This window comes from Pseudophryne corroboree, chromosome 12 (assembly GCF_028390025.1).
Source record: "Pseudophryne corroboree isolate aPseCor3 chromosome 12, aPseCor3.hap2, whole genome shotgun sequence".
NCBI lineage: Eukaryota > Metazoa > Chordata > Amphibia > Anura > Myobatrachidae > Pseudophryne > Pseudophryne corroboree.
The window spans coordinates 165,023,581-165,046,491 of record NC_086455.1 but is presented as its reverse complement, the minus strand read 5'-3'; the positions used below and the strand labels follow the sequence as shown (position 1 = coordinate 165,046,491).

The window sequence follows — 22,911 nt, the reverse complement described above, 5'->3', positions numbered from 1 at the left end:
GTGACTACTCACTTCTCTCCTCCAACTGTGATCTGGTCCCCGCCTTGCTTTTTTTTATAGGATAGGATATTCCTGATATCACCACCCCTAATTCTCTTACCATAACACTGTAAATATCTATACAATAAATAAAAGCAAAATAAAGTACAGTACAACAATACCCAACATAAATATATGTATGGGATGAACTGATAAATTCTGTATGGTCATTTAACAACATGATACTGTCCTGGCAGTACACTGCTCAAAAAAATAAAGGGAACACTTAAACAACACAATGTAACTCCAAGTCAATCACACTTCTGTGAAATCAAACTGTCCACTTAGGAAGCAACACTGATTGACAATCAATTTCACATGCTGTTGTGCAAATGGAATAGACAACAGGTGGAAATTATAGGCAATTAGCAATACAAACCCAATAAAGGAGTTGTTCTGCAGGTGGTGACCACAGACCACTTCTCAGCTCCTATGCTTTCTGACTGATGTTTTGGTCAGTTTTGAAAGCTGGTGGTGCTTTTACTCTAGTGGTAGCGTGAGACGGAGTCTACAACCCACACAAGTGGCTCAGGTAGTGCAGCTCATCCAGGATGGCACATCAATGCGAGCTGTGGCATGAAGGTTTGCTGTGTCTGTCAGCGTAGTGTTCAGAGCATGGAGGCGCTACCAGGAGACAGGCCAGTACATCAGGAGACGTGGAGGAGGCCGTAGGAGGGCAACAACCCAGCAGCAGGACCGCTACCTCCGCCTTTGTGCAAGGAAGAACAGGAGGAGCACTGCCAGAGCCCTGCAAAATGACCTCCAGCAAGCCACAAATGTGCATGTGTCTACTCAAACGATCAGAAACAGACTCCATGAGGGTGGTATGAGGGCCCGACGTCCACAGGTGGGGGTTGTGCTTACAGCTCAACACCGTGCAGGATGTTTGGCATTTGCCAGAGAACACCAAGATTGGCAAATTCACCACTGGCGCCCTGTGCTCTTCACAGATGAAAGCAGGTTCTCACTGAGCACATGTGACAGACGTGACAGAGTCTGGAGATGCCAAGGAGAACGTTCTGCTGCCTGCAACTTCCTCCATCATGACCGGTTTGGCAGTGGGTCAGTAATGGTGTGGGGTGGCATTTCTTTGGGGGCCGCACAGCCCTCCATGTGCTCGCCAGAGGTAGCCTGACTGCCATTAGGTACCGAGATGAGATCCTCAGACCCCTTGTGAGACCATATGCTGGTGCGGTTGGCCCTGGGTTCCTCCTAATGCAAGACAATGCCAGACCTCATGTGGCTGGAGTGTGTCAGCAGTTCCTGCAAGACGAAGGCATTGATGCTATGGACTGGCCCGCCCGTTCCCCAGACCTGAATCCAATTGAGCACATCTGGTTCATCATGTCTCGCTCCATTCACCAATGCCACGTTGTACCACAGACTGTCCAGGAGTTGGCGGAAGCTTTAGTCCAGGTTTGGGAGGAGATCCCTCAGGAGTCCATCCGCCACGTCATCAGGAGCATGCCCAGTCATTGTAGGGAGGTCATACAGGCACGTGGAGGCCACACACACTACTGAGTCTCATTTTGACTTTTTTTAAAGGACATTACATCAAAGTTGAATCAGCCTGTAGTGTATTTTTCCACTTTAATTTTGAGTGTGACTCCAAATCCAGACCTCCATGGGTTAATAAATTTGATTTCCATTAATAATTTTTGTGTGATTTTGTTGTCAGCACATTCAACTATGTAAATAACAAAATATTTAATAAGAATATTTCATTCATTCAGATCTAGGATGTGTTATTTTAGTATTCCCTTTATTTTTTTGAGCAGTGTATATATGATAGACATGTTTGCCAATAGAGGGCCACAGTCTATGTCTATGGTAATTGAAAAACAGAAATGTTGATTTGGAGATGGCTCAATCATGAACAGGTTTAAAATCTGAATTTTATTAACAACAAAAAATGACCTAAAAATAAATCAATATAATAGTAGTAATAATAATAATAATAATAATAATAATAATAATACTATATATTAAATATGTCCAAACTGCGACAATTAATACAAGACAAAGAAGAGAGCGGAATTCAATTGTTTTCTCTCGCCCTATCTCCTGTCTAAAGTGATGGGAGATTGCAGGGCGATAGTTACTTGATCCCCCTTATCACACATATCACACCCATATCAGTTGGGTTTGGCCGCATAAAGCGGCCAAACCCAGTTAAAATCATGGGTGTGATCGCAAAGTTTGGGTCACTTTTCCGCACATTTCAGCTCCCTACCCCTTGGGGTTGCGGGCTGAAATGTTGATATTGCGTCCGTCGGCAGAAACAATTGAATAGCTGCTGGCGGGCACGATCGGGGGCAGAAGTCGGGGAGAGAGAATTGAATTCTGCCCAGAGAACTAGAGTGATAAAACTTCTTACCTCTATAACTTTACCTGAGCTGAAATAAATGGCTCATAGGGGAGACTTCAACAGCAGCAGCGCGACTCACGCCATTTGCCTGGCTGATTCCCCCATGGGTAAAGTACCAGCCAATCAGCTCCTAACTGTCATTTTACAAACACAGCCTATGACATGGCAGTTAGGAGCTGATTTTTGGTACTTTTTATGTTTTTCACTTTATCTTTCTCAAGCTTTGATAAATCTCCTCCAAAGTACAAAAAAAAATCAGCTCCTATCTGACATGTCACAGGCGGTGTTTGAAAAATGACAGTTAGGAGCTGATTGGCTGGTACTTTATCTCCATCCAAGACTTAGTACATAGACCCCTGTGACTCTGTACATCGGTGTGGACGTTATCAAAACGCACGCTACTTACTGTACAAACAAATTGCTTCACTACATCCAACATTGGGGGTAATTCCAAGTTGATCGCAGCAGGAAATTTTTTAGCAATTGGGCAAAACCATGTGCACTGCAGGGGGAGGCAGATATAACATGTGTAGAGAGAGTTAGATTTGGGTGTGGTGTGTTCAATCTGCAATCTAATTTGCAGTGTAAAAATAAAGCAGCCAGTATTGACCCTGCACAGAAACAAAATAACCCACCCAAATCTAACTCTCTCTGCACATGTTATATCTGCCTCCCCTGCAGTGCACATGGTTTTGCCCAATTGCTAACTTTCTTGCTGCTGCGATCAACTCAGAATTACCCCCATTGGCATTTATTCAGATGTATCGAGAGGGTGTGGTTCATAGGATTGACCACACTTAGGTCTACCATGTCTAGGTCGACCACTATTGGTCAACAGTGACTAAGTCGACACCCAAAATAGGTCGACACAAGCATAAGGTCGACATAAAGTTTTTACATTTTGTTGGTGTAATTTTCTTCGTAGAGTGACCGGGAACCCCAATTAGTGCACCGTGTCCCCTCGTGGTCGGGCAAGGTTACCGTTCCCAATTGTAGTCCATGTGGATCGTAAAGTATGAAAAAGTTCATTAAAAAAATTGTGAAAAACTCATGTTGACCTTTTGTCATGTCGACCTAGTGACCAATAGTGGTCGACATAGACACTGGATACCGAATGGAGAAGTTCTCAGATCTTGCGTCATTTTTCTTACCCTCCATAACCCTGCTTTTATTATTAATATTTCTATTATTATTGTTCGATAAGCTTGAGGTAGAATTTCCTTGTCATTTCCAGATAATCCGTTGTACATTTACTGTACCTAAAAAAGTTATTTTCTTCCAACAACACGAGGCTATAGGATGTACTGTCATTTCCTATATGCTCTTTAGTTCTCTATGCATTGTGGATTGCCGGTAACCTTTGGCTTCCACCCTGTCTGACACGTCGCGCGTTGCTATTTCCTGGCTTGTTGGAAAGCCTCTTTCTATCTTTAAATCAAGATATTTTCAGCTGTGACTAAATCTTGTGTTTATTTTTCTCTGTCACACACTGGGCTGCAACAAATATAGTTACATAGTGACATAGGGGGTCATTCTGACCCGTTCGCTCGCTGCTTTTTAACGCAGCCGAGCGAACGGGTCCCTACTGCGCATGCGCCCGCGCCGTAGTGCACTGGCGCATGCCAGATGGGCTGTGAGGCGGTCGCTGGGTGGGAAGGGGCGGAACGGCAGCATTTGGCCGCCATTTCGTGGGAACGGGGGCGGGCCACAGCAGCTGCGTAACATCACACGCAGCCGCTGCGGCCGGGGTGCGATGAGTAGCTCCCGGCCAGCGCGCTAAAGCTGCTCTGGTCGGGAGCTACTCTTGAAGTGCAAAGGCATCGCCGCTGTGTGATGCCTTTGCACTTCTGCGGGAGGGGGGAAAGCGGCACTGACCTGCTGGGCCGATTAGCCCTGTGCTGGGCGTCCCCCCGCATGTCAGTGTGAATGATCGTAGCTGTGCTAAATTTAGCACAGCTACGATCAATTCAGAATGACCCCCACAGTTACATAGTTTGTGAGGTTGAAAAAAGACAATCCGTCCGTCGAGTTCAACCTATTTGTGTTCTCCAACTTTGTATTATTTTCAGGAGTAATTTTATCTGTTGATAAAGTCGGTCGTTGTGTTGTATTTTCCTCATTTTATTATAACTATGGTATGTGATCTATCCACCATAACCCTGTATATCCTTATCCATTAGGAATTTATCTATCCCATTCATAAAAGTATTGACTGAGTCCGCCATTACCACTCTCTCAGGCAGGGAATTCCAAACTTGTATTGTCCTTACTGTGAAAAAACCTTTTCGCCTCTGTGTGCGGAAACTCCTCTCCTCTAACCTAAGCGGGTGTCTATGTGTCTTCTGTGTTGGTCTTAACAAAAACAGATCCCCCGCGAGCTCTGTGTATTGTCCCCTTAAATATTTATAAATGTTGATCATGTCTCCTCTTAATCTCTTCTTTTCCAGTGTGAACATGCAAAGCCTTGCAAGTCTTTCCTGGTATTCCAGCGTCTCCATTCAAAATACATCACTTCAGTAGACAATACTAATTTACAATTCCATAAAATGAAGTTCTGTTGAAATTCCAGGTTTACAATAACCCCATCCAGTTTGCCTATCTGGAAAGTCCTGTTAAACCTCCAAAAATAAGAAAGTGACCATCCCACTCTGCACAGTCATCTCTCATTAAGATAATCTAAATGTAATTCAAACAATGTCCTTTCTGGCACAGGTTCCCCCAACTGAATAGTAAGTACCACTCCTTCAAAATTAATAGATTCTTATAGATCCATAGTATGGCAGCAATACAAACATATCTTGATCATCTGGTGCAGCACTGCATAAACTTTGTTACGCGTTTCACAGGACTGCTGCCCACTTCTTCTGACATTTATGCTGATTTCTAGATAACATAAATATAAAAAACTATAAGCAGAAAAGATTCAAAGGTAAGATTATTAAAACTCATGTCATACTTACATAAATTCAGATCTCTTGTTCCAAAAACAAAATCTATTTGTCTATAATATTTGCAAACTGTTATCTAAAACCATATATGATGTCATAAATGTATGCGACTGTGTTAGGAGCCCATGAAATGCGTAACAAAGTTTATGCGGTCTACCACATGCTGAACCACATAATCAAGTATTGATGCCATACTATGAATCTTCAATAAACTATTTCAAAGAAGTGGTATTGACTATTCAGTTGGGGAACCCGTGCCAGAAAGGACATTGTTTGCATTTGGATTCTGTTGGATGGAGAATATCTGGAATTATCCCCTCTTTTCAAGGCAGCAAAAGCCAACAATTGTATGTACCCAATCTCCCAAGCAGTTAGGGCGCTGGTCTGCATATTTTTACTCAGTCGAAATATAATTGCCATTTTGGCATTGCATTGTGCCACACACACAATTGCTTCCAAGATTTGAAGTCAGCGGCCCATCCTCCGATGCACCTTTGCAAATGCCATCATCTTTTTACGCAAAGGTAATTCCCGCTCTGAGAATGTTGGCCACTCAAAAAAGCACTACCTTTTTTTTTTTTTTCAATCACTGAGTTTGTTTTATGCACTGCCTAATGTAAACGTTCAATAACGTGTATATATAAAATCATAGGACATATATATATATATATTATATATATATATATATATATATATATATATATATATTTGTATGGAAAGCCCGGCACTCCCACAGCTGGCTACATGCCCTGGTGCCCTCAGAAAGGTATGAACACAGAAATAAACAAACTGCGGCACTCGGGGACTGATAGAAGAATCAATGTATTGAACAATGCAAGATGTCCATCGACGTTTCGGGGAATTCAACCCCTTTCTCAAGATGTGCAAGTGTCAGTGTTTGACACTTGCACAACTTGAGAAAGGGGTTGAATTCCCCGAAACGTCGATGGACATCTTGCATTGTTCAATACATTGATTCTTCTATCAGTCCCCGAGTACCGCAGTTTGTTTATTTCTGTATATATATATATATATATATATATATATAGATAGATAGATAGATAGAATTTGGAAAATCGGCACCCATATATTAATTGACAACTGTGTGGTGCTCCATTAAGAGCCAATTGATCAATCAATAAAAAGAATATAGATGGGCACTCAATATCAAAAAATTGATAACATTTTCTTAAATGAAGAAAAAAGTATCTTTATTTACTCACAAGTGTGCATATATTGTCAATATGAGTAATCTGTAAATAGGATTTAATAAAATAGTAAAGGCTCACATACTTCTTAAAAAGCAATGTTCAGCCTCACGCTATTTCTGTATTGGCCTACGGAAAGCCGCCAGTTCATAGGTGTTTTAGTGCTGATACACGCGGTCCCGGCTTTTCGGATCTCCAGCACAGCAGAGGACACAGCACACAACGTCACGCGTCCACAGGCCAATATATGAGAACATCCATGTATAGGAGATGCCGACGCCAGAATCCCGACACCGCTCAGGAGACTGGTGCCGGATCACCAACAGCTGACATCCTGAGTATTGGGGTATGGGTTAGGGACTGGGGGTGGGGGGGGGAGGTTAGGCACTAGGGTAGGTTAAAGTTAGGCACTGGGGGGGGGTTGCCGTGGCCGACATCCCTTGAGGGTTAGCCCTAGCTGCCAACCCCCATGAGTTAGGGTAGAAGACGGGGGGGGGGGGGTAATAGTACTTACCCCCTCCGATGTCGGGATCTTCAGTGCTGGTATACCGCAGTAGGTCATGTGACTGTCAGCATCCCAAGCGCCGGGATATAGTATATATTCCATGTAGGGGCGCAACTGTGCTGTAGTGATTCTGGCACAGACAAACATCGGTGTGTTGATGGGACTGTGCAGAGTTGGACATAAGCAAAAATACTCATGTTGCCAGGTGTATCTTTTGCACTTAGTATAGGGCAGGTGTAAGTGCACCCTGATGAAGGCAGCCACACCTGTACAACTCTGCTTATTGTGGATATAACCTTTATTTTATAATTCCAACCCTGCATCAGATCCTCAGTCCTCCTAACTGGTGACCGCCAGACAACAAACATTCACGGAATATCAATCACCATGACAGCGGTTCCTGATCCAGTTTCCCGTTTGGCATATTATCATTGCGCCAGTTCTTTGGTTGGCACTTTTTCAGATTTTTGAACAATCACTTTCTAGAAAATGAATCTTCACAATTGCAATGGTACATACACAGGATGTGTCTGTGTCTTGTGTATTTCTGAGTATCAGAGGAGCAACAGTGCATTTAGGGTTTACACTAACTACCAAACATCGGAAAGAGGAAATGATATCACCTTCTGAAACACAATGTTGCAATTTCTGGAATGCACAGGCCTATATTTGCCGTACGGTCTAACTGGCACATGTCAAAGTCAGCACTATGGCAGTGGTCCATATTAAGAAAAAGGCACATGGCAGACGGCTATTATTTCTGCTGTACCAATATGTATTTTGGGCCTTGTGCCTCAGTGACTGCACCTGAATAATGGATCAGACCACAAAATAAATGCATCAAATATGAGTAGGCAAACACACATGGAAATGTATTTTATGCTCTCTTTTTTTTATTTATTTTTTAACTTTTTGGTACTACACCAAGTAGCTTTTTCTTTGTGCAAAAATAATGGATGTTGGGGGTTAGACCGTGAGCATGGGGGATACACAATTACCAATTTAGCGTAGTTAGTCAAAACAACAGCATGGGTGCCCACATCAATTCAAAGACGCAATCCTGCGAAAATATAATGAGGCGTATGTGTTTTAAAAAATAATATTATTATTATTTTAAAACAAATTATTGTGGCAAGCTATGGGAAGCATATTGGTGATTGCCAGATTAACTTAGTTTGTTTCATCAGGCTGCAGTTAAGGATTTAGTACTGTGTAGTGTATGCAACTACCATGGTAACCACAGTGGCATGGCACATGATGTAGTGAGCAGAAAGGCCTTAGAGCAGGGGATCCCAAACTGGGTGCGGTAGGGCACTTGCAGGGGTGCCCTGGGTTGGTGGTCCAGGACTAATTCAAATTATTTATGGTCAATGTAATAGGCAATATCAGTCCTTGTGGCTGTCAATCATAACATAAGTAGAGTAACAGAAGTAAATCCTGTCCCTCACCACTACATTGAACCTAAGAACTGCATATTAGCACAATTTATTTAATTTTTTTTTTTTTTTTTTATTTCTCTATAACAAACTTGGTCTAGAGGTGACATGAAAAAAATTCTGATACTCTTGGGTGCCGTGATTCAAATAAAATTGTGAACCACTGCCTTAGATTGCCTCCCTGAGCTCCGTCTACTTCATGTACTGTGAAAATCTTATACTCCTTCTCCCACCTCTGTCTTCACAAGACATACTGAGAGTTGTGTGTCCCTGACGGCAATACTTGTCTTACCTTCTTAGAGATCTTAAAAAGGAGATAATAATTTGTATAAGGACCGCTAAGATAACTGATTGGTACTTTCTGTTCCTGTACCGAGTAGACCTCCCTGGGGACCTGGGTTTACTACCTAATGGGCATTGATTTTATCAGATGCCCAGGCCCTGCTGCCATGATAACCTACCCTTCTCTGCCCTACTTTGGTTCCTACAGCTTGCCTCCTCTCTGTTCTATAGCAGCTTCATTTCTCCATCCGGTCTGCTTCACTTATTGAGCCAGAGACTGCGGCCTATTCTTCATCCCGCCATCCCAAGGCTCCTATCTTTATAGGAAGCATCCCAGGTTCTTCTTCTACTGCCACCCACCTACCTCTCAATTGCTCTGAATCCTGTTTCAGCCACATTTACACTCGGAGGCCACTCCAGTCCTCTGTCCAGGACAGCACTCTCCAACTGAAGTCACATCTGTAGTATGGTTCTTTAGCATTCATCCCTTGGCTCCTAAAACATCAGAAGAAGCCTCTTGCATTGCTTTGCTGACATCTAGCCCAGGATGAGTGAACCTCCTTGGACCTCTGGTAACTTGTCACCTGTCCTACTGCATTTGTTCCTGGACTAATTCCTCGTTTTCACCACCAAAGACCACAGCTAATTTTTTCCTTTCATGCTCTTATTTTCTTTTCTTGTTCATTGCCCCAGTAAATTGATCCCTTCCCCCTCACATTGCTGATACCACCATTACTATTTTGGCCCCTGCCTCTCACCGCATTTAGTTTGTCCCTGCATACTCCACTTATCCTGTCTGATCTGTAGTGTTTACCACATCCTTGCTAATGTTACCATGCACCCCCATATTTGGCTGGGCACCGTGACTCTCAGACATTCTGGAGTATTACCCATAGGCTAAGAGGAGTCTTCAGCTCCCTGCGTGGTGTAAAACTATCTGACATTCTGGAGTATTACCCGTAGGCTAAGATGGGTCTCCAGTTCCCGGCATGGTGTAAAACTATCTGAACATGCAATGCCAGGAGCCACACCCCCTAACACTTATAAAACCTGATCTAGCAGCCAGTGCTAGGTGATTGTTCTATAATCTTGTGTGCACCCAGCAAATATTTCAAGGAGATATCAGCTTCTGACCTCCAGCTTTTCTTTTGGCTACTCCTCTGTCTGATGTCTTATTGGATTACCATGAACTGACCTTGGTTACTGATTATTGACATGTATAATTTATGATGCATACCCTCACAGTGCATAGCATCTTTGCACTACAAACTGCAAGGCTAATGAAGAAACTGGTTTGGAGCACAGAGGATGACTCATACCCCTTTCACATCACACAAATAACCAGGTATCGACACGGCATATTGCCGTGTCGACACGGGTCAGTGTACGATGTGAAAGCACTTTCCAAGAATTAGCGGGTCGTCTGACCCGGTAATTCAACCCGGTATAAAAGAAGGATTATACCCGGGTTGAATACCGGGTCAGGTGCAGTGTGAATGGGAGCCGCGTCGATACGACACGGTTCCCATTCACAGCATAGGGAGAGGCGGCGCAGGAGATGAGGTCATCTCCCAGCGCCGCCTCCACCCCCGCCCCTGCTGCTGTTGCGCCCCCCCGCTGCTATGGCAACCGACCCGGTATATTGCCGGGTCGGAAAGCCAGCAGAGGGGAGCAAATGCCGGATCCCATCCGGTAAGGACACGTTTCTTTTACCGGGTGGGATCCGGCATTTGCGATCTGAATGCGGTATCAAAAAGTTGGCCAGTTATGTAAAATGTGCCATAAAGGTTTAAAGGGCCCCATACACTAAAACGATAATCCCCGATTTCATCCGATTTCGAGCATTCGGCCCGATAGATCGGGTGAAATCTGGCATTTTTGAGGTGTCTCTAATCCGATCCGTTTCGTGTTCCCGTGAGCATCGGATTGGATCCTCCAGATTGAATGTGCTGCACTCGTGATATGTCAGACCCCGCAGGCATGGCTGGGATCGGCAAAAGATATATTGTATGCAAAAGAACGATATATCTTGGGCAATCCTGCCCCCCGGGAGGCTGCCGGGGTAATCACCTGCAACATGTCAGACGGACATGCCGCAGTAGTGTATGGGGCCCTTTAAATAAAGTAGATGCTGGAATATGGATGATCTAGCTGCTAAAACCAGTATATGCTATATCTTACTCCCAGATCAATTATGTGACATCCTGCGTTAGTCAGAGTACAAGACCTCTGCTTTATTTTTACATTGAAGAATTTCCTAATCTAGCAGTTTCCAATCAGGATGTAGATATTCCTGTATATACCATTGTTTTTCCAATGAAAATAAAACAAATAATGAGCTTTGTTTCTGCAAGTTTTCATATCAATTTAATTTTGTTACCGTTCTACTGTAAGTGCAGAGCTAATGGGGGCCCAGTAGTGACTGTGGAATTATGGAACATTCTGCATTTTATGCAGTACACACATTTTATAATCTTAAAAACACGATACATATAAGGGATCTGTTATGCTCAGAACCCTCAAATTGTCTATCATTTAGAACATTATATTGAAAGTATATATAAGGACACAGGGGGTCATTCAGACCCGGTCGCACGCTAGCTTTTTTTGCAGCGCTGCGATCAGGCCAGAACTACGCATGCGTATGCATCGCAATGTGCAGGCGCGTCGCTCGGGTACAAAGCGGATCATTGCTGTGCGATGGGTTTTACGAAGATTCCATTCGCACAGCGGTCGCACGGTGATTGACAGGAAGAGGGCGTTTGTGGGTGGCAACTGACCGTTATTAGGGAGTGGTTGGGAAAACGCAGGCGTTCCCAAGCGTTTGCAGGGCGAGGTGTCTGACGTCAATTCCGGCCCCGGACAGGCTTATGTGATCGCAGCGTCTGAGTAAGTTCTGGGCAACTCAGAAACTGCACAAAGGTTTTTTGTACCGCCTGGCTGCACATGCGATCGCACACTTGCACAGCTAAAATACAGTCCCCGGTGGGCGGCGACTATACGAACGCAGGACTGCAAAAAACTGCTAGCAAGCGAACAGGTCTGAATGATCCCCACAGTACACTATTTGTTGGGCTATAATAAGACACTCCCTATCTAATAATATGAATGAGATGAGATTACTTTACGATGTACTATCACAGCCGTGGCACCAGGGTACAATCACAGCCGTGGCACAGGGGTAAATCACTGTAAATGAAGATGGATATATAGGGCAGTATCCTGTAATTTACTGCGGCTAATTACCGCCGACGGGGCTCTCCAATTTGCCCCAATGCTGGGACTTATTGGGGATTTGTTTCATTTTCCTCATGCAGGTGAAGCCAAATCCCTGATAAGTATGCATCTGTTACCCGATCGCAGCCCCAAAAATACATAGGTCCGTGACTTTTTGCAGATCTTAAGTATTTTCGCACGAAAAATGGAAATTTTTCGTCCGGAAAAAAAAGTATAGGGAAAAAAAATATCAGCATTAAACAAAAAAAAGTGAAAAAGCCCTATTTGTCACAGACAAAATATTTTCGGGGCTAATTGGATACCACCCATAGTATAATATAATTTATATATCGGTAATGAAAAAAGACGTGCTCAGCATGGAATAACATAGCATATAGCTACAGAGGCTAAACATCCCTGTGGATCGCAGTCATGTGATTTATGATGTCACAAGTAACCAAAAGAGGAACGTCCAAACAGTTTAGCCAGTCATGTAAATTTCATCAAATGTCAGCAGGACACCTAAGCATGGTCAGATTAAGATTTGTGGGGGCTCCGGGCAACTATCTTCTGGGTGCCCCTACCAATAAAATTACATTATGCCTTACACTAAAATACCTACCCGTTTGCACTGGTATCACACCATCTAGAGTGGGGAAGTGAACTAGTGGAGCTACAGTAAGTGACCATAGCAACCAATAAATTGCTTCCTATTTATAGAATATACTTGACAAATGCGAACACATTTTCACTCTCCCATATTTTTAAACCTCCCGCAGGAATCTCTTCCCTCTTTGTCCATCTGTCATTACCCAGTCTTATTTCATTACTGTTTTGTTCACAATTGCAAAGCACAATGGAATTTGCAGACGCTATATAAGTAAATATAAATTAATAATTTTTGTTGTATCAAACCTTTAAATGTCTGGGTGTATCGTGTAATTTATAACCTTTCCCAGCGTTACATAGTAACATAGTAACATAGTATCTGAGGTTGAAAAAAAGACAATTGTCCATCGAGTTCAACCTATTTGTGGTCTCCTATGCAAGATGATTTGACTAAAATTTCTGACTGATGCTGCTGTCAGCCGTTGCATTTTATCCCTATTTATAGTAACTATAATGCATGACTATGCACCATACCCCTGGATATCCTTATCCATTAGGAATTTATCTAACCCATTCTTAAAGGTGTTGACAGATTCCGCCATTACAACTCCCTCGGGCAGGGAATTCCAAACACGTATTGTCCTTACCGTGAAAAAGCCTTTACGACGTATTGTGCAGAATCTCCTCTCCTCTAACCTGAGCGAGTGTCCACGAGTCCTCTGTGTTGATCTAACCAAAAACAGGTCCCGCGCAAGCTCTGTGTATTGTCCCCTTACATATTTGTAGATGTTGATCATATCCCCTCTTAGTCTCCGCTTTTCCAATGTAAACATGCCTAGTCTTTCAAGCCTTTCCTTGTATTCCATCGTCTCCATGCCCTTAATTAGTTTGGTCGCCCTCCTCTGTACCTTTTCTAGCTCCAGGATATCCTTTTTGTAGTACGGTGCCCAGAATTGTACACAGTATTCAAGGTGTGGCCTCACTAGTGATTTATATAACGGGAGTATAATACTCTCGTCCCTAGCATCAATACCCCATTTTATGCATGCTAATATCTTATTAGCCTTCTTTGCTGCAGTTCTACTTTGGGTACTACTGCTTAGCTTGCTATCTATGAGGACACCTAAGTCCTTTTCCAGTACAGAATCCCCTAATTTTACCCCATTTAGTAGGTAGGTGTAATTTTTGTTCTTGTTACCACAGTGCATTACCTTACACTTGTCTGTGTTGAAGCGCATTCTCCATTTGGCTGCCCATGCTTCTAATTTAACTAAATCGTTCTGAAGAGAGTAGCTGCATCTGTATTTCTGAGTAGCGGCACTTTTTTGTGTCACAATGTCTAAATTCATTCATGATTATTTTTTTTTTCTGTTGAATGAAATTAAATCTTTGGGTTTAGTTGCTAATAAATGAATAAACGGTAGAATCAGATTTAGGGCTGAATTCAATTAGCGGTGAAATCTCTGTAATTTACAGCGAATGCCACTTTTGCAGCTTTTTTGCTGCGAAAATTGGCTTTTCGCGGGTGTGCGCACTCCCGTGATTCACCTATTCAATTGCAAATTCGCAAAAATGGGATTACCGCGGAAATTGTTGCCTGCAGTGAAAAGTGAACAATAGGTAAATCTGCCTGTACCCCCCAAAGAAGCTAAACTAACATCGAATAACAGTATAGAAGTTTATTATTGGTTATAAAAGTATTATACATGTACATGTATTTTTTTTTTAAGTGAAATTATAGAAAGTAAGTGTTTTTCATAAAAATAATTTCTAAAATTAAATTGGGGCTAAATAAAAATAGGTATAAATAAAAATATATATTTGGGTCATCTTACGCACTTTGACAAAAATGTTAAAAACACTTTTTTTTTTTTTTTTTTACTTTTACTTCCACCTGCAAGCCTAAAAACACTTGTCCCACGCATAAAGCATTCAAATATACCTGTCCCACACCTTGTATCCCAATTTCCGTAGTTTTGCACTTTCACCCCCAAAATGACATGTCATTATTGGCCAATTAAAAATAATTAAAAACTTCTAAGTGCCTAATTAGTCATTCAAGGGGTGTCCCAGGGGTTCTGAACCAAATACCAACATATTTGACTTAAAATTAGTGATGTGCACCGGAAATTCTTTGGGTTTTGTGTTTTGGTTTTGGGTTCGGTTCCGCGGCCGTGTTTTGGATTCGGACGCGATTTGGCAAAACCTCACCGAAATTTTTTCGTCGGATTCGGGTGTGTTTTGGATTCGGGTGTTTTTTTTCAAAAAACCCTCAAAAACAGCTTAAATCATAGAATTTGTGGGTCATTTTGATCCCAAAGTATTATTATCCTCAATAACCATAATTTCCACTCATTTTCAGTCTATTCTGAACACCTCACACCTCACAGTATTATTTTTAGTCCTAAAATTTGCACCGAGGTAGCTGTGTGACTAAGCTAAGCGACCCAAGTGGCCGACACAAACACCTGGCCCATCTAGGAGTGGCACTGCAGTGTCAGACAGGATGGCACTTGAAAAAAATACTCCCCAAACAGCACATGACGCAAAGAAAAAAAGAGGCGCACCAAGGTCGCTGTGTGACTAAGCTAAGCGACACAAGTGGCCGACACAAACACCTGGCCCATCTAGGAGTGGCACTGCAGTGTCACGCAGGATGGCCCTTCAAAAAAATACTCCCCAAACAGCACATGACGCAAAGAAAAAAAGAGGCGCAATGAGGTAGCTGTGTGACTAAGATAAGCGACCCAAGTGGCCGACACAAACACCTGGCCCATCTAGGAGTGGCACTGCAGTGTCACGCAGGATGGCCCTTCAAAAAAATACTCCCCAAACAGCACATGACGCAAAGAAAAAAAGAGGCGCAATGAGGTAGCTGTGTGACTAAGATAAGCGACCCAAGTGGCCGACACAAACACCTGGCCCATCTAGGAGTGGCACTGCAGTGTCACGCAGGATGGCCCTTCAAAAAAATACTCCCCAAACAGCACATGACGCAAAGAAAAATGAAAGAAAAAAGAGGTGCAAGATGGAATTGTCCTTGGGCCCTCCCACCCACCCTTATGTTGTATAAACAGGACATGCACACTTTAACGAACTCATCATTTCAGCGACAGGGTCTGCCACACGACTGTGACTGAAATGACTGGTTGGTTTGGGCCCCCACCAAAAAAGAAGCAATCAATCTCTCCTTGCACAAACTGGCTCTACAGAGGCAAGATGTCCACCTCATCATCATCGTCCGATTCATCACCCCTTTCACTGTGTACATCCCCCTCCTCACAGATTATTAATTCGTCCCCACTGGAATCCACCATCTCAGGTCCCCGTGTACTTTCTGGAGGCAATTGCTGCTGGTGAATGTCTCCACGGAGGAATTGATTATAATTCATTTTAATGAACATCATCTTCTCCACATTTTCTGGAAGTAACCTCGTACGCCGATTGCTGACAAGGTGAGCGGCGGCACTAAACACTCTTTCGGAGTACACACTGGAGGGAGGGCAACTTAGGTAGAATAAAGCCAGTTTCTGCAAGGGCCTCTAAATTGCCTCTTTTTCCTACCAGTATACGTACGGACTGTCTGAGGTGCCTACTTGGATGCGGTCACTCATATAATCCTCCACCATTCTTTCAATGGTGACAGAATCATATGCAGTGACAGTAGACGACATGTCAGTAATCGTTGGCAGGTCCTTCAGTCCGGACCAGATGTCAGCACTCGCTCCAGACTGCCCTGCATCACCGCCAGCGGATGGGCTTGGAATTCGTAGCCTTTTCCTCGCACCCCCAGTTGCGGGAGAATGTGAAGGAGGAGATGTTGACGGGTCACGTTCCGCTTGACTTGACAATTTTCTCACCAGCAGGTCTTTGAACCTCTGCAGACTTGTGTCTGCCGGAAAGAGAGATACAACGTAGGTTTTAAATCTAGGATCGAGTACGGTGGCCAAAATGTAGTGCTCTGATTTCAACAGATTGACCACCCGTGAATCCTGGTTAAGCGAATGAAGGGCTCCATCCACAAGTCCCACATGCCTAGCGGAATCGCTGTTTTAGCTCCTCCTTCAATGCCTCCAGCTTCTTCTGCAAAAGCCTGATGAGGGGAATGACCTGACTCAGGCTGGCAGTGTCTGAACTGACTTCACGTGTGGCAAGTTCAAAAGGTTGCAGAACCTTGCACAACGTTGAAATCATTCTCCACTGCGCTTGAGACAGGTGCATTCCACCTCCTTTGCCTATATCGTGGCCAGATGTATAGGCTTGAATGGCCTTTTGCTGCTCCTCCATCCTCTGAAGCATATAGAGGGTTGAATTCCACCTCGTTACCACCTCTTGCTTCAGATGATGGCAGGGCAGGTTCAGGTGTTTTTGGTGGTGCTCCAGTCTTCTGTACGCGGTGCCTGTACGCCGAAAGTGGCCCGCAATTCTTCTGGCCACCGACAGCATCTCTTGCACGCCCCTGTCGTTTTTTAAATAATTCTGCACCACCAAATTCAAGGTATGTGCAAAACATGGGACGTGCTGGAATTTGCCCAGATGTAATGCACGCACAATATTGCTGGCGTTGTCCGATGCCACAAATCCCCAGGAGAGTCCAATTGGGGTAAGCCATTCTGCGATGATCTTCCTCAGTGGCCGTAAGAGGTTTTCAGCTGTGTGCGTATTCTGGAAAGCGGTGATACAAAGCGTAGCCTGCCTAGGAACGAGTTGGCGTTTGCGAGATGCTGCTACTGGTGCCGCCGCTGCTGTTCTTGCAGCGGGAGGCAATACATCTACCCAGTGGGCTGTCACAGTCATATAGTCCTGAGTCTGCCCTGCTCCACTTGTCCACATGTCCGTGGTTAAGTGGACATTGGGTACAACTGCATTTTTTAGGACACTGGTGACTCTTTTTCTGACGTCCGTGCAGAGCCGGCCCTAACCAATAGGATGCCCTAGGCAAGATTTTGGCTGGTGCCCCCTAGCACCACCACTGGTTCCGCCTCTGACCTTGCACCTCTTTCCCAGCACCACCACCCCTCATCCATAGCAGTCCTTATTTTGGTGTTTGTACCCCCTATATTTTAAATAGGAACAGTTCGCACATTTGGCGCACAGGCCAAAAAGGGGTGTGTTTTTGCTGGCAAGAGGCATGGCCACACAATAGTAACCCCAATTCCAATTACGCCACACAGTACTGCAACTTTATTCACATTTGATCATGCGATAGTGTCCATAATTCATATTACATCCCACAGTAGTATACTTTACCTTATAAACGTTACTCCTCAAAGTAGAGCCCCTTATTCACATTACATCACACTGAATTGCTCCTTATTCACATTACACCACACCCTATTGCTCTTTATTCACAATAGACGACACAGTAGTGCCCTTTCTATACGCAATGCCACATAGTAGAGCACCTTATTCACATAATGCCACACAGTAAAGCCCCTTACACATTTGAGACACATTATTAATGTCCTTCTAAACATAATGCGCCTTACACATTATGACAACCTTTATTAATGCCCTTTTACACATAATGTCCCTTACACATATGCTGCACATTAATGCCCTTATACACATAATGAAACAAATTGTGCTCCCTACACATTTGCTGCACATTATTAGTGCCCCTATACACATAATGACACACATACAGTACCGTTACACATATGCCGCACATTATTAATGCCCTTATACACATGATGACACACATAGTGCCCTTTACACATATGTTGCACATTATTAATGCATTTTTACATGGCACACATTATGCTCCTTACACATATTACGAACACTGCTGCACAACCAACCCACTCACATGCACACAGCACTCACACTGCCACTAACACTGTGACCTGTGACCTCTACCTCTGCCTGGATACAGATGTGTCCTCATAAATCTTGCCTCAGTGCTAACGTCGGGCACATTTTTTTAATGAAAATGCATCTTATTTGCATTGCTATGTGGCTAGGATGCACAAGCAGCTTCTGCTGATTAAAATTATATGCAGCATGCCTATATACTGTGTGTGACTGTGGCTGTATCTGCATATGAAATGCTACACACAGAATATAGTCATGCCGCATATCATTTTAATCAGCAGAAGCTGCTGATGCCCCTTGGCAAATCAAATGCCCTAGGCAATTGCCTAGTTTGCCTATGCCTATGGCCGGCTCTGCGTCCGTGTACATTCTCGGTATCGCCTGCCTAGAGAAGTGGAACCTAGATGGTATTTGGTAACGGGGGCACACTACCTCAAGCAATTCTCTAGTTCCCCGTGAACTAACGGCGGATACTGGACGCACGTCTAACACCAACATAGTTGTCAAGGCCTGAGTTATCCGCTTTGCAACAGGATGACTGCTGTGATATTTCATCTTCCTCGCAAAGGACTGTTGGACAGTCAATTGCTTACTGGAAGTAGTACAAGTGGTCTTCCGACTTCCCCTCTGGGATGACGATCGACTCCCAGCAGCAACAACAGCAGCGCCAGCAGCAGTAGGCGTTACACTCAAGGATGCATCGGAGGAATCCCAGGCAGGAGAGGACTCGTCAGACTTGCCAGTGACATGGCCTGCAGGACTATTGGCTTTCCTGGGTAAGGAGGAAATTGACACTGAGGGAGTTGGTGGTGTGGTTTGCGGGAGCTTGGTTACAAGAGGAAGGGATTTACTGGTCAGTGGACTGCTTCCGCTGTCGCCCAAAGTTTTTGAACTTGTCACTGACTTATTATGAATGCGCTGCAGGTGACGTATAAGGGAGGATGTTCCGAGGTGGTTAACGTCCTTACCCCTACTTATTACAGCTTGACAAAGGCAACACACGGCTTGACACCAGTTGTCCGCATTTCTGTTGAAATAATTCCACACTGAAGAGCTGATTTTTTTTGTATTTTGACCAGGCATGTCAATGGCCATATTCCTCCCACGGACAACAGGTGTCTCCCCGGGTGCCTGACTTAAACAAACCACCTCACCATCAGAATCCTCCTTGTCAATTTCCTCCCCAGCGCCAGCAACACCCATATCCTCATCCTGGTGTACTTCAACACTGACATCTTCAATTTGACTATCAGGAACTGGACTGCGGGTGCTCCTTCCAGCACTTGCAGGGGGCGTGCAAATGGTGGAAGGCGCAAGCTCTTCCCGTCCAGTGTTGGGAAGGTCAGACATCGCAACCAACGCAATTGGACTCTCCTTGGGGATTTGTGATTTCGAAGAACGCACAGTTCTTTGCTGTGCTTTTGCCAGCTTAAGTCTTTTCTTTTTTCTAGCGAGAGGATGAGTGCTTCCATCCTCATGTGAAGCTGAACCACTAGCCATGAACATAGGCCAGGGCCTCAGCCGTTCCTTGCCACTCCGTGTCGTAAATGGCATATTGGCAAGTTTACGCTTCTCCTCAGACGCTTTTAATTTTGATTTTTGGTTCATTTTACTGATCTTTTGTGTTTTGGATTTTACATGCTCTGTACTATGACATTGGGCATCGGCCTTGGCAGACGACGTTGATGGCATTTCATCGTCTCGGCCATGACTAGTGGCAGCAGCTTCAGCACGAGGTGGAAGTGGATCTTGATCTTTCCCTATTTTTTTAACCTCCACATTTTTGTTCTCCATATTTTAATGCGCACAACTAAAAGCCACCACAGGTATACAATGTAGATGGATGGATAGTATAGTATTATATTACTTATGGAGGACGAGTGCACTGACGACACAGAGGTAGGTACAGCCGTGGCCTACCGTACTGCTATATATATATATATAATATACTGTATAATAATAACGGACCTGGTGGACACTGTCAGCAGACTGCTAAACTAGTATGAAGAAAAAAAAACCCACCACAGGTATACAATGTAGATGGATGGATAGTATAGTATTATATTACTTATGGACGACGAGTGCACTGACGACACAGAGGTAGGTACAGCCGTGGCCTACCGTACTGCTATATATATATATATATATATATATATATATATATAATATACTGTATAATAATAATAACGGACCTGGTGGACACTGTCAGCAGACTGCTAAACTAGTATGAAGGAAAAAAAAGCCACCACAGGTATACAATGTAGATGGATGGATAGTATAGTATTATATTACTTATGGACGACGAGTGCACTGACGACACAGAGGTAGGTACAGCCATGGCCTACCGTACTGATATATATATATATATATACTGTATAATAATAACGGACCTGGTGGACACTGTCAGCAGACTGCTAAACTAGTAGTATGAAGGAAAAAAAAGCCACCACAGGAGCGTTTTTCAGGCAGACAAACGTATACTGGACTGGTGGTCACTGTCAGCAAAACTGTGCACTGTACTCCTGCTATAACTGCTCCCCAGTCCCCACAATTAGGCAGTGTGAGCAGTGCACTCAGCACAGATATATCATGTAGCAGTGCAGCACACTGAGTGAGCACAGATATGGTGGAGCGATTTTTTCAGGCAGAGAAACAACGGATTAAACTCACTGGTGGTATTATAATCAAAACCCTGCACTGTACTCCCTAACAGCTGCTCCCCGTCCCCAATCCTCCCCACAATTATAACTAAGTCACTCAGTCTTTTCTACTATAACGGAGAGGACGCCAGCCACGTCCTCTCCCTATCAATCTCAATGCACGTGTGAAAATGGCGGCGACGCGCGGCTGCTTATATAGAATCCGAATCTCGCGAGAATCCGACAGCGGGATGATGACGTTCGGGCGCGCTCGGTTTACCCGAGCCACACGGGAGAATCCGAGCACGGCTCGGACCCGTGTAAAAAGGCTGAAGTTCGGGTGGGTCGGTTTCCGAGAAACCGAACCCGCTCATCACTACTTAAAATAGGGATTTTTCCTAACATTTCACCTGCTCAGAGGTGGCAAATTGAAATTCAATGTAAAATTACCGCAAATCCATTTTTTGCAGATAATTGAATAGAAACTTTTCGCAATTCACTGTAAATTTGTGGGTTTTACAGGAAAACGGCTTTTCGTGGCTAATTGAGTTACCTCTTTGCCTTTGGGTTTCTGTGGTAACCAGATACTGTAAGATAAAGTCTCTCTCTCTCTCTCTCCAAGGTTTGATACAGCTATCCTACTGTATGTGTCCCTCTTAATGATATTCTAGTGTTTCTACAGTATGGTCCTATTGATCTGGATTAGACCAGTAGGAAGCCTGAAGTGTTGTACAGGTTGCGTCTCTCATATCCAAAATTCCAAAATATGGAATATTCCGAAATAGGGACTTTTTGGAGCATGACTGAGATAGTGACACCTTTGACTTCTGATGGCTCAGTGTACACAAAGTTTGTTTAATGCGCAAACTTATTACCAATCTTGTATACAATTACCTTCAAGTCAGGTGTATCCGGTGTATATGAAACATAAATGTATTCTGTGTTTAGACTTTGGTCCTATCCCCAAGATACAGTATCTTATTATGGTATGCAATTATTCCAAAATACACAAAAATACAATATCCAAAATTCTTCTGGCCTCAAGCATTTTGGATATGGGATACTCAACCTGTACTTTCAGAGATTTACAGCTGCTGATAGTGTTACCCTGACGTATTATTTCCAAGAGCCCCTCATACAGGAATGTGCTTTTTAACCTACTGTATTTAATTAAAACAATTAAATGTACAATAGCAACCCATGTAATAAAGATAGCTGGACCTTCAGACCCGCAAACTGTGCCACAAATCGATTTTGGTGTAATACTTTCTTGTACCTTTAGGTGGTAAATCCGAGTTGTTCGCTCGTTGCCGTTTTTCGCAACGGAGCGATTAGGTGGAACATGCGCATGGTATGCAGCGCGCATGCGTTCAGTAATTTAACACAAAACTTTGGAGATTTACACGAGCTCGAGCGACGTTTTTTTTCGCTCGAGTGATCGTAGTGTGATTGACAGGAAGTGGGTGTTTCTGGGCGAAAACTGTCCGTTTTCCGGGAGTGTGCTAAAAAACGCAGGCGTTCCAGGTAAAAACGCAGGAGTGGCTGGGGAAACGGGGGAGTGGCTGGCCGAACGCAGGGCGTGTTTGTGACGTCAAACCAGGAACTAAACGGACTGAGGTGATCGCAATCTAGGAGTAGGTCTGGAGCTACTCAGAAACTGCAGGGAATTATTTATGAGCAGTTCTGCTAATCTTTCGTTCGCTATTCTACTAAGCTAAGATACACTCCCAGAGGGCGGCGGCCTAGCGTGTGCAATGCTGCTAAAATCTGCTAGCGAGCGAACAACTCGGAATGACCACCTTAGAATGTAAGCTCTCACAAGCAGGGCCCTCGTCCGTCATGTGCTT

The 22,911-nt window shown here is 43.9% G+C and overlaps 1 protein-coding gene across 2 annotated transcripts in view; it reads right to left on the bottom strand.

Annotated features, from left to right (window-relative positions):
- LOC134981196 (B2 bradykinin receptor-like) overlaps positions 1-22,911 on the bottom strand; it is a 170,862-nt gene that overhangs the window by 122,160 nt on the left and 25,791 nt on the right. Inside the window, exon 1 of one of the 2 annotated variants that reach the window (XM_063948440.1) lies at positions 13,259-13,474. The exons of the other annotated variant lie outside the window; for it this stretch is intronic. The gene's annotated coding sequence lies outside the window, so the exon portion shown is untranslated. Of the gene's footprint in view, positions 1-13,258; positions 13,475-22,911 lie in introns of those variants that run through there. 2 annotated transcript variants of the gene reach the window in all.